This window comes from Cibotium barometz, chromosome 36, assembly GCF_041138505.1.
Source record: "Cibotium barometz isolate CiBa-2024 chromosome 36, ASM4113850v1, whole genome shotgun sequence".
Taxonomy (NCBI): domain Eukaryota; kingdom Viridiplantae; phylum Streptophyta; class Polypodiopsida; order Cyatheales; family Cibotiaceae; genus Cibotium; species Cibotium barometz.
This window is the reverse complement of record NC_141081.1, coordinates 40,946,691-40,963,597: the sequence shown is the minus strand read 5'-3', so window position 1 is coordinate 40,963,597 and position 16,907 is coordinate 40,946,691.

The window sequence follows — 16,907 nt, the reverse complement described above, 5'->3', positions numbered from 1 at the left end:
ATTTCTGCAGGGCATTCTCATGTTGATGGAGAGTCTAGTGGCTCATAGATGAGCCTTGATGAGGATCTTAGGATACTAGCTATGAGAACACCTGGTGTAAAGAAGGCTATGGAAGCCATGAATGCAAAGCTGCGAAGATCTGGGAGAGTGAAGAATCCTATGCAGAGGTTTACCTATGATGGTTATGTGGCACCACATCACTATGCATACATGGCAAAAGTTATATAGGTTGTAGAGCCCACATGCATTGATGAGGTTGTTGGAACTTTGTGTTGGGAGAAAGCTATGGATGAGGAGATGGATGCACTATATGAAAATGAGACTTGGGATTTAGTGCAATTGCCTGAAGGAAAGAAAGCCATTGGATGCAAGTGGGTGTACAAAGTAAAACATAACAGTGATGGAAGCATAAGCAGGTACAAGGCTAGATTGGTAGCCAAAGGATATGCGCAGACATATGGCATTGATTATGAGGAAACTTTTAGCCCAGTTGCCAAGATGGCAATAGTGAGAGTTGTGATAGCAGTGGCTGCGTCAAAGCAATGGTCTTTACATCAGATGGATGTAAAGAATGCATCCTTGCATGGGGATTTGCAAGAAGAGGTGTATATATTGCAGCCACCTGGTTATGAGGATGTGAGTCACCCCGAGCATGTTTGCAGGTTGAAGAAAGCCTTGTATGGCTTAAAACAAGCACCAAGAGCATGGTCTGACAAGATTTTTGAATATCTTGTCACTATTGGCTTTCATGTAGCCAATGCAGATTTCTCGTTGTATGTGAGACACAGTGATAGAGGGGTTGTGCTTGTTGTCATCTATGTAGATGACCTGATCATTACGGGGGACCATGATGCAGAGATCTTTGATGTAAAGATCTGCTTAGACAGAAGTTTGAGATGAAGGATCTAGGGAAGCTCAGATATTTCGTGGGCATTGAGGTGATTAGGTCACCACATGGTATTGGATTACTACAGAGACAGTATGGCTTGGACATGTTGTCCAAGTATGGTATGACAGGCTGTAAGCCTATCTCAATGCCATTGGATCAGAATGGCAAGTTGAGTGCAGATTCAGGAGAGATTTTGGAGGATCCTACTATGTATAGGCTCATAGTAGGAAGCTTGATCTACACGATGATCACCAGGCCAGATTTGAGCTATGTTGTTGGGTTGGTGAGTAAGTTTATGCAGGTTCCTCGGAAGCCGCATTTGGATGCATTGAGATGCATACTGAGATATGTGAGGTCTACTTTGCATTGAGACGCATACTAAGATATGTGAGGTCTACTTTGCATTGTGGACTATTTTATGAAATTGGGACAGAGATATGTGTACATGGGTACACAGATGCTGATTGGGCTGGTAGTATCTCAGATAGAAGCTCTACTAGTGGCTTCATGTTTTCTTTGGGGAGTGTTGCTGTGACTTGGAGCAGCAAGAAGCAGCCTACGGTTGCTCTATCCTAGTACACAGAGGCCGAGTATAGAGGTGCTGCTATTTCAACATGTGAGGTAGCTTGGTTGAGAAAGCTACTTGCAGATTTAGGTCTATCAGTGGATAGACAAGTTGTCATTTTTTGTGACAACATTAGCAATATACAGTTGGCCAGGAACCCAGTTTTTCATGCTCGCACAAAGCATATAGAGATCCACTATCATTTTGTCAGAGAGAAGGTTTTGGTGGGAGACATTGACCTTGTTTATGTCAGCACACAGGATCAGAGCATTGGGTACAGAGAAGCTTCGCAGATTCAGGGCTTCACTTGGTGTACATGAGATGGAGTTGAGCTCGAGGGGGAGTGTTGAGATATCAAGCTCATCTAGTGAGGCGGTGGACACTGATGACCCGCCTGGGGGATAGGCCCCACACTTACACCACTAGCATGGTCGGTGAGATCATGGGTGATATGCAGCCAGTGGGATGACATGGGTAAGAGCACCATCATCTCTTTCCCCTTCTTGGTTTAGGTACAACACCCCCTCAGTAGCTCTGGGAGCTACTGAGATGTGTAGCTCTGGGAGCTACACATCTCCGATTGAGAAGTTGTCTTCGTGGGAGCGGAGCTACAGGACACAGGTATACTATCCTATTGGACTAAAATTTTCAGCCAGATTCACGTTTCGGGTGCATTACGGACCTCATTTCGTCATTACAGGGGTATTTTTGGTAGTTTTCTAGAAGTTCTTGTACATAACTGTATCTGCTCAAAATCTGGTTATTGTAGTGCAGCAGTGCATTTTGGAAGTGCAGACAAGGTTTGCACATATATTGTTGATACTAGGTGTATGTACATGTACTCTCGTCACATTTGGTGTGACACACAGGCTATGCTGAAGTACCGGTGCTGCGCAGCAGTTATAGGAAATAATGTTGTATTACAAGTTATATACAGAAATTGTTTGTTTGCAGGTTATTTTATTACTGCAGGAAAACATGTCTGACGGAATTAATCAGATTGTTAGTGAGAAGCTAGATAAGAATTACTTCCATGCCTAGAAGTTCAGAATAACCAATTTCCTAATGGGTGAAAGCATGTATAGGTGGTACCAAAAAGGAGTGTCTTGGACACTTCTTTTAGCCACCCCTTTGGGAGGAGAAAGAGGCTTAAATCTGAAATAGAGGCGGGCTTGAAAATGCAACTGAGCATTCATTAAGGGAATGGCGTGAAATTGCATATCCAGCCGGTTGTAGGAATTAGGGGAAGTTGACCTAGGCAGAGGTGGCATCATGCTGGAGTGCTTCTTTTTGCAATACTTTGGGGCACGCCAAGTATCAATCTCCTAGCTCATGCAAGTTGGTTTGGGTTTGGAGTGAGTGATTCCAAACCAAGGGGGATCAACCCTCGTTGACTTTGGATCAAAAAGTAAATCATGGAATTTCAAGGGGGAAGTAGACCCATGCAAGGGTGGTGGCATCATATTGGAAGGAAAACCATTGTTTCTTTTGCAATACTTTGGCCATGTCAAGCATCAATGTCCTACCATTGGGAAGCAGCCTGCGTCAATGTGGGTTGCTGGCCGTGGTTACTTCCCAATGGTAGTGGTCTACTTTCACTTAATGACTTTTATAATCTATTATAGTTTTTAAAAAAATCTTAGAAGAGTTATAGAGACAACCTTGTCCCTTAGAGACAAGGTGATGGGTTGAATATCATGGTTGTCTTGAGCTTGATGCATTAATGAATGAGTCAAGCTCAAGACAACCATGAAATTCAACCCATCACCCTGTCTCTAAGGACAAGGTTGGCTCTATAACTCCTCTAAGCAATTGTTTTTTTAAACTATAATAGATTATAAGAGTTATTAAGTGAAAGTAGACCACTACCATTGGGAATTAGCCAAGGCTTTCACTTAAATGACTCTTATAGTTTTAAAAACAATTTCTTAGAGGAGTCATAGAGCCAACCTTGTCCTTAGAGACAAGGTGATGGGTTGAATATCATGGTTTTCTTGAGCTTGACTCTTCACTGATGCATGATATCTTAAAATGTTGATTAAAAGATTCTTGCTATGTCATTCTATCCTATATGTATGTGGCTACTGGGGTAGGGATATTAATGTAGAAAGAGTTCTATTTTGTTCTATTCTTTAGTTTTCATGTTTTCTCATATGACTTTTTTAGGTCCACCACTGTGAATGCCAAGGCCGAGCCACAGTCATTTCTATGCATGTTAATCACTTCTACGAGTATATGATGTTAATATTTAATATGCTTACAGTCACTTCTATGCCCAAGCCATAGTCAAGTGATGGCCAATAGTGTGAATTGTTTTGTCATGACTTGTCTTTTGTATGGAGTTGCTTTGAAGTTCTTATGTTGTAGTTGTTTTGATGCAGAAGGTAGGATACATATTCTCCATGTGTGATTGAGTTGTGTTTTTGTTTTGTGTTCATAGGATGAAGAGAAAAACTAGTAGGAAACAAAAACAAACGGCAAGAAGAAAGAGCAATCAAGTGTTGCTCAAGGAAAGCAACAAAGAAATAATGGAGAAAGTTAGTCCTCCGACTATTGATGAGTTGAAAGAGTCTTCTGGATATGGATGAAGCAGGGAGGGAAGAGCAAGTTGATGAGACTCAAATTGCAATAGAGGCTTCCCTTCAAATCGTGCCATATGTATCCACCTCTGAGAATAAGCCAGGGGCCAGTGAGTAGGGTGACATGACCATGAGTCGTGGTGGTGAGGACATCATAAGGAGGAAAAAGCTTATGAGCTCAATAATCTGTATTCCTTTATGTCACTTGATTCCACATGCCAAAGTTTGTGGATTGTGAGATGATGTTTCTTCTCTAAAGGAAGCCTTTCAAAATGAGGGTTACATGGAGGAGAAGGGGATTTTTATAGTGTCCTTGTGTACATTCCTTGGTGTACATGGCCCTCTAAAAGGTTCTGTACAAGGCATTAATAAATAATACATCACTCAACACCATTCAGAGCACATCAGAGCACAGACTCTGATTCATCGCGACAGCATAATGATTGCACAAACATCAAGAAAGACATGATAAATACTCAGAAAAGACATAGCAAAACTTCTCCTCCATTCATTAGCGATCAGAATCGATGTTGCATCCATCATCCCTAGATGCAACTGTCAGGGTAATAACTACTCAGTTCAGATATCCCAAAGGGTACATCCACATGTAATTAACCCCCAAGCCCTTTGACTAAGGTCTAAGAATTACATAAGAAAGCCCTAACACTTGGCACAGCCTGGTGGCTAAATTTTTCCCCAAAAAATTGACCTGAACCCATCAATCCCTGATCAGCAAAATCTGATTTTTGCAGTAGACCTCTGATCATGTAAAGAGAGTGTCTAGAACAAAATAAAATTTCCCTAAAAAGAAAATGCCTAGTGTTTGTCTGTTGTTTTTTTAAACAAGTGTTGAAAAACACTGTGGTAAACATTCCGAGCATCACTATGCCTGACCCAGTTGGTCAGATTGAATCTCTAAGACCTGCTCTCCTGCTGTGCTTCCACATCCATTTGAACCTCCTTTGCAATGTTGATCACCATACACATCAGCAAGCTCACGTGCTCATTAGAGATCTTTTTCTGAACAGCTCCAGATGTTTTGTCAGTAGCACCTGCTCCTTCTTCCTGTGTTTGAAAAAGGGCTCTAATCTTCTTCAGCTTCCCTGCAACAGACGATTTCAACTTAACAAGCTTAAAAGGATTAGAACTTGGACTTTCTATCCCCATCATATGAGACTCCTCTGGCCTGGTTGTGCTTTTCAGAGCAAAACCACTCGGCATCTTATATTCCAGCATATCCTCTGTTTCATCCACCTTGCTCTGAAATTTGGACTTTTCAGCTACAAGCTGTACCACCTCAGCTTCCAATTGTGCAATGCGCTTCAAATTCACCTCTTGCTCCATTGTGTTCACAACGCCTTTGAGGTTCTGATATGGCTTGAAAACAAACTGCCCAATTCTTTCTCTGATCTCTTTCCATATCACTGATCCCTGTTGGATCATTTCTGATTTGATTCTCCCCACATCTGCTTCAGAGACCAAAACACCTCCTATAGACAGTTCTTCATGCTCACTTAATATTTGCTCCTTCATCTGTTCTAAGGGTTCCAATCTATTTAAAAGCATCCTATTCTCTATTTCAAGCTCCACTTGTCTTTCAAGAAATCTTTGCATCTCTGACTCTACACTATCCTTCAAAGATGTTGTCCATTCTTCAAACAACTTCAGAGACAATCTATTCTTAACCAACTGACTAGTCTGTTCAGAGATCTCCTTAGCTGAAGAAACTTTCAACTCAGCCATGTCAGCATTCAGAGCTTTGATCTGATTCTGCAACATTTCAACTTCTTGAGCTTTTTCTACAAGCTTTTGTCTAAGTTGATCATTAGCCTTTTGCAACTGCTCTTCCACATAAGCTCTATTTTGATATTCCCTAATCTTTTCAACTTGCTGCAGACAAAACTGCCTCAAAACTACAAGAGTATCTCCCACATTTTGTGTAGTGACAGTCCAAGACTGCTCTGAACCGGATTTAACTGCCAACGGCGGAGTCACCTTCGAAGGCATCCCTTGCATCTTCAATAGATCATATCTTTTGCTGCCTCCTGCCACATGTTCCTTTTCACTCAACTGCATCTTCTTCGCCAACTTGGTTTGAGAAAGAGTCGAAGATTGCCCTATCCCAGAGACTTTTGTCCCTAAAATGGTTCATCATCATCATCTATCCCAAACTGCAACACAGAAGTTGTAGCCTCTTCCAAACTATATCCTGCCTCCATGAGACACCCTACTATTTTCTGCTCCTCCTCTGTCAACTGTCTATCCCTAAGTTTCCTCTTCAGAGTCAGAGCCAATGTATGAGAAGAAAGTCTAGGGTCCACAGGCTTTGCAGGTATAGCTGTTTGAAAGGAGTCATAATCAAATAAGGCCTTAAGGAAAGGGCCTAGCCTGCTCTTACTAACGGCTCTCCTTTTATCCTTCTCTCCCACTTCAATCATTGGCCACACTAGCTCCTTTATTGTCTCTGAGAGCCACTGCTTCCACCCATTTAGTACAGTAATCTGTAGCCACCAGAACATAACTCTTACCTGTCTTGCTCTTTGGCTTAATAGGACCCACAAAATCTAATCCCCATTTTTGAAATGGATCTAAAGGTAGCACAGGGTGGTCTGACATCCTATCTTTAGAATTGGGTTGGCCCACTTGCTGGCAAACCAAAAATTCCTTGGCATATGTGTGAGCATCCTTCAAAACTATTGGCCACCATAGACCTGATTGTAAAATCTTCTTTCCTGTTATTTCCCCTGAGAAATGACCTCTAGACAACCCTGCATGTGCCTCTTGTACCACTACTGCTTGTTCAAAATCAGGAACAAATCTTCTTATTATTTGATCTATCCCCTTTCTATACAATGCTCCAGCAATGACTAAAAATGGCTTGCTTTTCTCAGCACAAACTTCCTTTTCTGTTCCACACTCATCTCTTTTGGTAGCAATCCATCAGTGAGAAACAGCAACATTTGATCATAAAAGGAGTCAGAGCTCCAGCTCTGAATAGCAAACAGATCAGAGTCAGGGAAATAATCATTAACTCCTGCAGCATCTTCTTTACTTTCAAGTCTTCTTAAATAATCTGCCACAGCATGCTGATTCCCTGGAGTATGTACTATCACAAAGTCAAATTCTTGCAACAACAACATCCATCTTGCTAACCTTCCTGTCAACTGTGGTTTCTTCACAAGAAATAACAAAGCTTGATGGTCAACATGGAAGAAGACTTTGTTAGCCAAGAGATAATGTCAAAATTTCTGTAAAGAGAACACCATGCCCAAAGCTTCTCTCTCTGTAACTAAGTAATTCCTCTCAGCTGAAGTAAGCATTCTACTTGCATAGTAGACATGTCTGAACCAATTCTTGATTTTTGCTTGCATAAGAACAGCTCCTACTGCAATGTCTAAAGCATCAACAAATACATGGAATGGTAAAGACCAATCAAGAGGCTGCAAAATTGGAGCTACCACCATCATCTTCTTTAAAGTCTGAAATGCCTTTTCCTAGGCCTCTGACCACCTGAATTCTACTCCTTTCTTGGTTAAATGTGACAAGGGTGCACATACATCTGACAAATATCTTAAATGTCTACTGTGCCACTTGATCTGACCCACAAACCTAGATGTTTCCTTCAGATTCACTGGGCTCTTGGACTTTATGATGCTCTGAATTTTTCTTGGATCCACCTGTATACCTTCCTCTGAAATTACGTGGCCCAACAAAACTCCTCTTTTAACTGCAATTGCACATTTGTATGGATTCAATGACATACTATACTTCCTGCATCTCTCAAAACCTTTCCTCAAGTGCTCCAAATGCATCTCTTTGGATCTAAACACACAAAAATCATCCATAAATACCCTCATAAAAGAAGACAAATAGGGCTCAAACACTCTACTTGCCACCTCAGAGAAAGCTGGTGGTCCATTTTTTAATCCAAAGCTCATTACTGTGAACACAAATGCTCCCCACTCTGTAATGAAGGCTGTTTTGTGTTCATCGTCACGGTGCATCCTGATTTGATTATATCCTGAGAACCCATCCAGAAAACTATACATTTGATGCCCTACAATTGAATCTAGCAGAGTATCTGCAAAAGGTAATGGAAAAGGATCTGTGATGGTGGCTGCATCGAGCTTTCTATAATCCACACAAACTTTGATTCTTCCATTTTTCTTAGGGACTACTACAATTGGAGATAGCCATATTGCTTCATGTACTGGCTTAATGAATCCCACCTTGAGCAACTTGTCAATTTCATCTTTAACCTGCTGTGCATAATTAGGATTCATTCTATACCTCTGTTAGATAACAGGCTTAGCATCTTGCTTCAAATTAATCCTATGGGAATAAAATGTAGGATCAATCCCCTTCATATCTGAATATTCCCATGCAAAAATATCCTTGTATTCCATTAATAATTTCAAAAGATTGTCTTTGAATTCTCCTTCCACATGAACACTAACTTTGATAACTTTAGGGTCATTCTCTATTCCCAAATTCCATTCGTTCAGATCATCCTCCATAACTCTAGCTGATTTCTTGATACTGTTTTCATATCTTTGCTCTGCTATTGCAATAGCCTGATCTGTTGATAGATCATTCTGCATCTCCTCTGACTGTGACAGCTCTGATTCCTGTAGAACTCTGAACTGTTCCTTAGTCATCTGAGTCCCTGTTTGAATATCCTGTAATTGCTGGTCTCTCTCCTCTTCTGCAGCTACAGCAACACAATCCTCATAATCTCCCAAAATAGTCATCACATTTATATCAAACACTGGGACAACTGTTGGATTGGACTTCAAATATTCCTCTTCTTCATCATCTTCTACTTCATCTGCCAGGTGTATGCCTTGTGCCCACAAAGCTCTTTGCTCCTTTGGCATAAATATAGTAGATCTCATGGGTAAAGTCTATTTCTGGTTCCCCTGTTTCAAAATCACCATATTAGCTCCCCAATCTTGCTGTAACTTAGCCTGCCTGAACCACGGTCTTCCAAGGAGCATTGGGTAGGCCAAGTTCCCTGATTGCATCCTACAAAGTTGACCATAAACCTTAATCCTGCAATGAAGATCTCCTGGTTTTTTAGCAAACCTAAAGGTTGTAATCTCCTCTGATCAGCCATTTTAACCTGAAAAGGTGCTGGCGCAACTTTTGGCTCCCAAATTGAATATAAACTGACTCAAGAAGTATATTAACTCCTGATCCACCATCCAAAAGAACTCCATGTATGGGCTGGCCTTGATATTTGACTGATATGGCAGGAACTTTGAAATCAACATCTTCCACCTGAACAATATTACTCTTTGAGTCACTATTATATTCTGAAATATCATCAGAGCTCTCTGAGTCTGTGTCTCCATCAGAGTCAGATTCCAGGTCTGAATCAGACCACTTTTTCTTTTGCTTCTTCTTGGTAACACCCAACCTCTTTTCTACTCTTACTGCTGCTTGCACCAAAGCATCAAAACCTGCAACAATGTCTACATTAGCCACTGCTGATCTGATTGTCTTCCTTAATCCATTCAAGAAATAGGAAGCTAACATTTCATTGGAAAGCCTATCTGCTCCTTCCAATCTTCAAGAGAGAACCCTGAACTTTTGAGCATAGTCCTCTACTAGCATTTCTTTTTGTTGAAGATCTTTAATTTTATTTATGATGTCATTGGCTGTTTTCTCCCTTCTGAACCTGGCCAGAAAACTATCTCTCAAAGCATCAAAGTTTCCAAAATGTCCCAAACCATACTGGCTAAACCAATCCATTGCTGAGCCTTCTAAGGTAGCAGCAAACTGCCTCTTCTTCACCTCTCCCCCATAAAGTGTGTCATAGCCACTAGCCTCCCACTTTGTTTGGAATTGGGCTACATGGCAGTCAGGGTCCTCCTTGGGTTTTCCCCTGAACTTTGCTGATCTCACCTTTGGGTTCTGTGCTGGGGTGGATTTTGAGGATTCATTGCTGCCCCTCTAACTGGCCTCCTTGCTAAGACTGGTAATGGTTGAAACTGCAACCTTCTCCTACTACTTCCCCTAATAACTCTATTCAACAAGGTTCCCCCAAGAAATGTCCTGAAAGTGCTTGAGAATACTGGTGGATTTTGAGCATCCCCAACACTCCCTGCTTCTGCATTAACATTTGAATCAGTATTTAAAATTGGAATGCCCGAATCCGATTCAGATTGTACCAAACCTATCGGAATCCCTTCTGCTTGAACAGCATCCACAAACTGATCATGTACTTCTTCCTCATCATCAATATCCTCTGCTTCTTGATCCAATGTTTCCTCCTCTACATCTACTTCCAAAACAGTTTCCAATGCTCCACTTGTTCCCGGAGGAACTTCATAATCTGAATCATAATCATCACCTTCTTCATCATCATTTCTGCCTATTAAAGCAGCATCAGCATCTCTGGCCCTTAACCTTGTATAATATCGTCTTGAATTCCCCGAATTATCTTCAGACATCCAAGGCTAGCGGTCCTCTGAATATGTCATATCCTCCCAGAACTCAGGGCATTCGAACTCGCAGGATCGCCAATGTGTAGATGGCCCTGTACAAGGCATTAATAAATAATACATCACCCAACACCATTCAGAGCACATCAAAGCACAGACTCTGATTCATCGCGACAGCATAATGATTGCACAAACATCAAGAAAGACATGATAAATACTGAGCAAAGACATAGCAGAACTTCTCCTCCATTCATTAGCGATCAGAATCGACGTTCCATCCATCTAATCCCTAGATGTAACTGTCAGGGTAATAACTACTCAGTTCAGATCCCAAAGGGTACATCCACACGTAACTAACCCCCAAGCCCTTTGACTAAGGTCTAAGAATTACATCAAAAAGCCCTAACACTTGGGGAGGAGATCATGGTCATTGATGATGATGAGCAGAGTTAGGATGAGCACTGGTGGAGGGTTGTCAATATAGAGTTTGAAAATGACATCACACATAGTGACGAGCTCAAAATCTTATCCGAACACATGTTTTATGTCTAGGAGAGAGCTTATAGGACAATGGAATGGTCATGAATCATAACAGAGAAGTTCTCTGACACAAAGAGTCAACATGTGAGAGTGTTTTGCATAGTCTTGATCCTAGGAAGGTCACTGAGATTGCTTTATTGACGAGACTTCAAAGAATGAATATGTAAGTCTCTTAGCGTAATTTTTTTTTGTTTATGTAATATTTTTAGAGTGTGGTGTGTCTCTTAACATAATATTTTTTGTTTTGAAATATTTTGAGAGTGTGATCTATTTTCGAGATGCTTGTCAAATATTACCTTTCTTTCTTGTTTTTATATGTAGTCTCAGTGCATGCCCTTGTGGTTCCCTCACTTAGAGACGCGATTGTCAACAAATATTTGCTCGGCTAACTCTCAGGATGTTTTGAGAGAACTTCCCAGTTCGGATGTGAAGAAAATAGATGCCATCTGTCAGAGAAACACCAAGACAATCGAGCTATGGTTCCCCTTGACACAGGGATACCTTGAAAAGCTTGTTTATAATGTGGGTTTCCATGCAAATGTGGGATAGCTAATGTAGTGTTGTGCTTTTTTTAAAATGTATATAATGTGGTCTATGTAGGTGAAATTTCAAAATGCATTGGAGAATAGAATTGGTTCTCTCAAAGGTCAAGTGTACAAGGAGGTGTTTACTAAGTTGGAGAAGAAAGAAATTGAAAACCTTACTCCAAAGTATTGAGATAGAATAGGCAAGGTATGCCATTGGTGCATTCATTGGCTTCTACCTTACAATGTATGTCTTGAAAGTCATTACCACCTTGGAGTTGAAGATTATTTCGGCTTTGATAGATCCTAAATATTTTGAATCCAAAGTTGGGTGATGAATGGGAGAAGGCAGTACTCTCTTTGAAATGGAGTGAAGAGAAGATAGTTTTGTTTTGTTGGCTAAGCTTAATTTAATTGCTTTGTTTGATGTGAGCACGGACGTGAGGTTGCGATGGTTTCCACTTTTTGAAGTAAACAAGACTACAAAAGCTATGTTTTCTCTTATCAAAGGTGACCACGAGTATATAATATGATCTTCTAACTTCAATGGCTCTATGGATGGTTTCTTTTCATGATTTATTGCTGCATATTGGTTTCATGTATTTTGGTGTGGTTTCCTTAGGTGGCTCCCAAGGGAACTTGTTCTGGACAAAATGCAAAAATGTGCTCTGGAGATTTTGGTGGACTATGTGTCCATCCCGGAGAGCATTGTGTTGCCATCCAATTATACACTACAGGATTACTATGAGGAAGTGAAAATAGAAGCAAGGAGATACATGTTTTCGTTGGTGATAAAGATTGAGGTCCATTCAAGAGACAAAGAGGTACAGGCTATGAAGAAAGTGGATATCGTGCCGATGGCTGTATAGCATCTAGTTTTCAAGTACATACAACCTAGCCTCTTCACTTTGGAACCTACTTTCCATGGCTTTGTATATTGCTTGTGTTTTGGTCGAGTTTTGAAAGCAACCTGACTGTGTATTGTTTTTTCAATAGATATTTACTCTATTTGAAGGGAGAGCCAGCTTTTGGGTGGTTTGCCTGTCTGGGCAAGGAAGTGGATCTCTATACCTAATTTGGAAACCACCATGTACCCCCAAAATTTCCATTCCCTCAGCCATTGGGAGTTGGATTATTGTCCATGGTGATTGGACATGGAGAAAAGCCACTTCTTGGAACGAGAGAAAGAGGCATTAAAGACACATTCTATGATGAGAAAGAATACATCGGTCCCCCATTGTCAGCACAAGGCAAGTTGGGAAATTTGTGAAAACTTAATGTGAAGTATGATATTTGTTCTTCCTAAGGTTGTTTGTGGGGCTTGTACATGAAATAAAAAGAAAGCGGGGAGCCAGTGTTGTTTAGCTGCATGTGGACCATATTGATGATGACTTGCCTGCCAAAGAGGATGAGTTGGATCATACTGGTGATGACTGGGTGGCTTCCTCCTTTAGTAAATGTAGTGAACATTGCATCTTGGTGTTTTTGTGATGGTTTTCTTTGTTTTGTCGTCATTTGCATCTACTTTGAAGCTTTCCATTTTGTTTGTTTTTTTGAAGCAGCACACTATATGCTTTGATGGTGTCTCTCCATGCATGGATATTCATGGGGACTATATTGTGATTGGAAAGGCTTTTGCTAGTGGTCAGAGAGATCCTGTGTACACCCACATCCCCATGCGCTCTTCACATTGAAGAAGAAACCCATGAGTTGTTTGCACACTAGGAAAGGTAAGCAAGTCCCATGGGTAGCTGACTTTATTTTGTTGGACCTCCTATTTGGAGGGAGTCTCCATGGGAGTGCAGCACAAAGGCCTCCACGGGATGTGTTTACAGAGGACCATGTCCATTATGGTCTATCTTTGGGCAAATGCTACTCTTTTTTATAGGGGTTGGCTGGTGGTGGTGTCCTACATGGTAGGTTTGAGCTTTCTTTGAAATCAATTTTCTATACCGATTACTTGTAGGATCCAACTTAGTCAAGATGTTTATGCAAGAGATAACATGGGGTGGATTGAGTGCTACTCCACGAGTATATGACTTGGAGATTTTGTGACGGATTGTGGTCTTCCATCACTCAACATATGATTACATTGAACAAGAGGACAACATGACAAAGGTAATATGACTTGCTCTTTTAATGCCTTGTGTCAGTTGCGTCCCTGCTTTCATGGTGTTATGTAAGTGGATTCTATTGCATAGTTGAGTTTATAAGTGTTTCTTGAATGAAAATGCAATTTTAGACTTCTATGATGTACCCGGTTTGCAAAAGAGGGTTGTTTGCACCCACTTTAACTCCAGCAAGCAGACCATTGTTTGAGGTTGCGAATGGGAGCCATGGACTCATGTGTTATGCATTACCTTCCAATGAGTGAGCACACTATCAGTAGTGGAGGATTGGAGCTTCGAGGTGGTATAGAGATGAGCCATACATTGTTAAAATTATAGCAATGTGATGAGCTATGGTGGATCAAATGCTAGAATCAATATCATTAACAAAGAGATTAGATGATAATTAAGACGTGAGCAATTAATTGATAGCCTAATGTAGGCATGGATAATTAAGACGTGATTAGTGAGCAATTAATTGATAGCCTAATGTAGGCATGGATAATTAAGATGTGATTAGTGAGCAATTAATTGATAGCCTAATGTAGGCATGGATAATCAAAAACCAGCAAATTCTCATTAGGCCAATGCCTCAATTTATAGAGTTTACATCCAAGCATCCAATCCCACTGATTTCTCCTTGATTCAATCCACCTCTTTTGCTTGATTCTCTCCACCTCTCCCAAAATATCTCCACACCTCCTAAATCTCCTCATGCTACCCTTTATTCTCTCCTAGTAGATTCTTCTCACCTTTTCACAGGTTCTCTCACATGTACAGATTCTCTTTTACAGCCTCTAGCCAAGGGCTTGTTCCCGCACACACCCTATTCACTTGTATATTTCAACACCTCCCCTCAAGTGAATACTCCTAGCACACCTGGACCCTATACCAAGTTTCCCTCTTACTTGATAGTCCGCAACCGGTGTCTCAAGTCCCTAAACTCATAGTCCTTGACACACTCTCTCTCTCTATGTGTCCAAGGCTACTACAAAGTGCCCCCGTGACCTTGACTAAAGTGCTCACACATACATCTACCACATGGTCTACATCATCGGTGGCTCAGAGGTGGTTTTACTCTATTGGGGAAGGTTACATTGGTGTGCTGTGGGGTTTCACTCTCTCTCTCTCTCTCAGAAAAGATGACTTGACTCCACTTCCTTAAGGAGCCTCCATGAAGTTTGTCGATATCATTCCTTCTCCCACTGGGTTTGCTGTAGCAGTCTCTTGCCATGTGTCCTAGCTTTCCACAGTTGTGGCAAGTGAAGGTCCTTCCTCCTACTCTGCCTCTTCCTCGTCCTCGTCCTCGAGAGAATCCTCCTGGGGTGAAGAATTCTTTTTCTTCTCCTGTTGTTCAGTCGAGCCATTTCTTCTCTTTGTCTCTGCTCTCTTACTCTAGTAGAGCTCCTTCTATCTTGTGTAGCTTCAAGTCATGTACATTCTTTAGTGTTGCTACAATTTTTTCATATTCACCTTTGTCCACACTCTTCAGAAGCACTGCTAATGCCTCATCATCTTCTACCTTTTTGCCAATAGCTGCGAGTTGTTGCTTAATGCTTTTATATCTGTTCAAGTGTGTGATTAAAGGTTCACTTTCCTTCATATCCAATTTGTAGAATTACATTAACAGATTTATCTTTGAACTTTTAGCTTATGTGCCAAATAATTTATTGAGTTCATCCCATGCATCTTTTGCCCATTGTATCACTGTGATGTGATGAATGATTTCATCATTTAAACCGAGTGCGATAAGTCCCAATGCTTTTTCATTCCTGCTCTTCCACTCATTTTTTCCTCTCACCTCTGGGCATTCATCTCTTCCCTCAACTAGCCCCCCCACAGATTTTTCCTCATCATGAGCAAATACATGGTTTCTGTCTGCCATGTGTGGAACTGCTCTCCATTAAATTTGGCTATTTCTTGTGCCGTACTCATGATAATGTGAAGGGGGTCTTACCTCTTGATCCAATTTCAAGATTCAAGGGTAGTGTCTACCCTTTTACAACTCAATCTGGTGTTTAGGAGATGATTACAGCAGATTTATCAGCATAAAATTACTAGAAATTACGTTAAATCAAGGGTAACCAATTTGTACGGAATGGTTGGAGTATCAAACCATCTCCGAATTGCAATCTAAAGTTATAGGGATCTGTATCAGATACCTAATGGTTAATTTGAACCCTCAATTACACTAAAAAATAGTAATTAGCATTGATTAATCACACTGATTAGCAAATTAATCCTCTGTTTTGTGTGCAAAAAATAGAATATGCAGGGAGCCCAGATCTGAGGCCTTAAAGTTTAAATGAGCTCAAATCCTTTCAAGGCCATCAATAGTAATTAGTCTAGTAGAGGATTAAGCCAAGCAACACAAGATTTGACCAAACATTGAATGCTTAATCTCTGTTTTACCAAAGTCAACTGCAGATTTGATGAAGAGCTTTGATCTCATTATAGACTTGATCAAATCAAATTCTGGCTTCACCATCTTGTAGAGCACCCTTGAAAACCCCTAGGGCCAAGAGGAATTAGAGCAATTACATTTGCAGAAATCTTAGATTTTCTCCAGAAAAATGATGCCTGCTAAATCGCCAATTTCTGCAGCTATACGAGTGGCAGTTTGGCGCATTGTTTAAATGGGCTGGAGCACAAGGGTGTTAGCTATGATTGGCTAAAGTGGCTTGAGCTAATTTGATGTATGATGGGAGATAGAGCTCCTCCACCAGCTGGGGGTACAGAGGGTTTGTTGAAAAAGAGGTAAAAATATTAATTATTTACTAATCCTAATTAGCTAGATGATTAGCAAGATAATGGGCTCATAAATTGATGGATTCTAGGCTAGGCTCTGATACCATGTTAAAATTACAGCAATGTGATGAGCTATGGTGGATCAAATGCTAGAATCAACATCATTAAACAAAGAGATTAGATGATAATTAAGACGTGATTAGTGAGTAATTAACTGATAGCTTACTGTAGGCATGGATAATCAAAAACTAGCAAATTCTAATTAGGCCAATGCCTCAATTTATAGAGTTTACATCCAAGCATCCAATCCCGCTGATTTCTCCTTGATTCACTCCACCTCTTTTGCTTGATTCTCTCAACCTCTCCCAGAATATCTCCACACCTCCTAAATCTCCTCATGCTACCCTTTATTCTCTCCCAGTAGATTCTTCTCACCTTTTCACAGGTTCTCTCACATTTACAAATTCTCTTTTACAACCTCTAGCCAAGGGCTTGTTCCTGCACACAC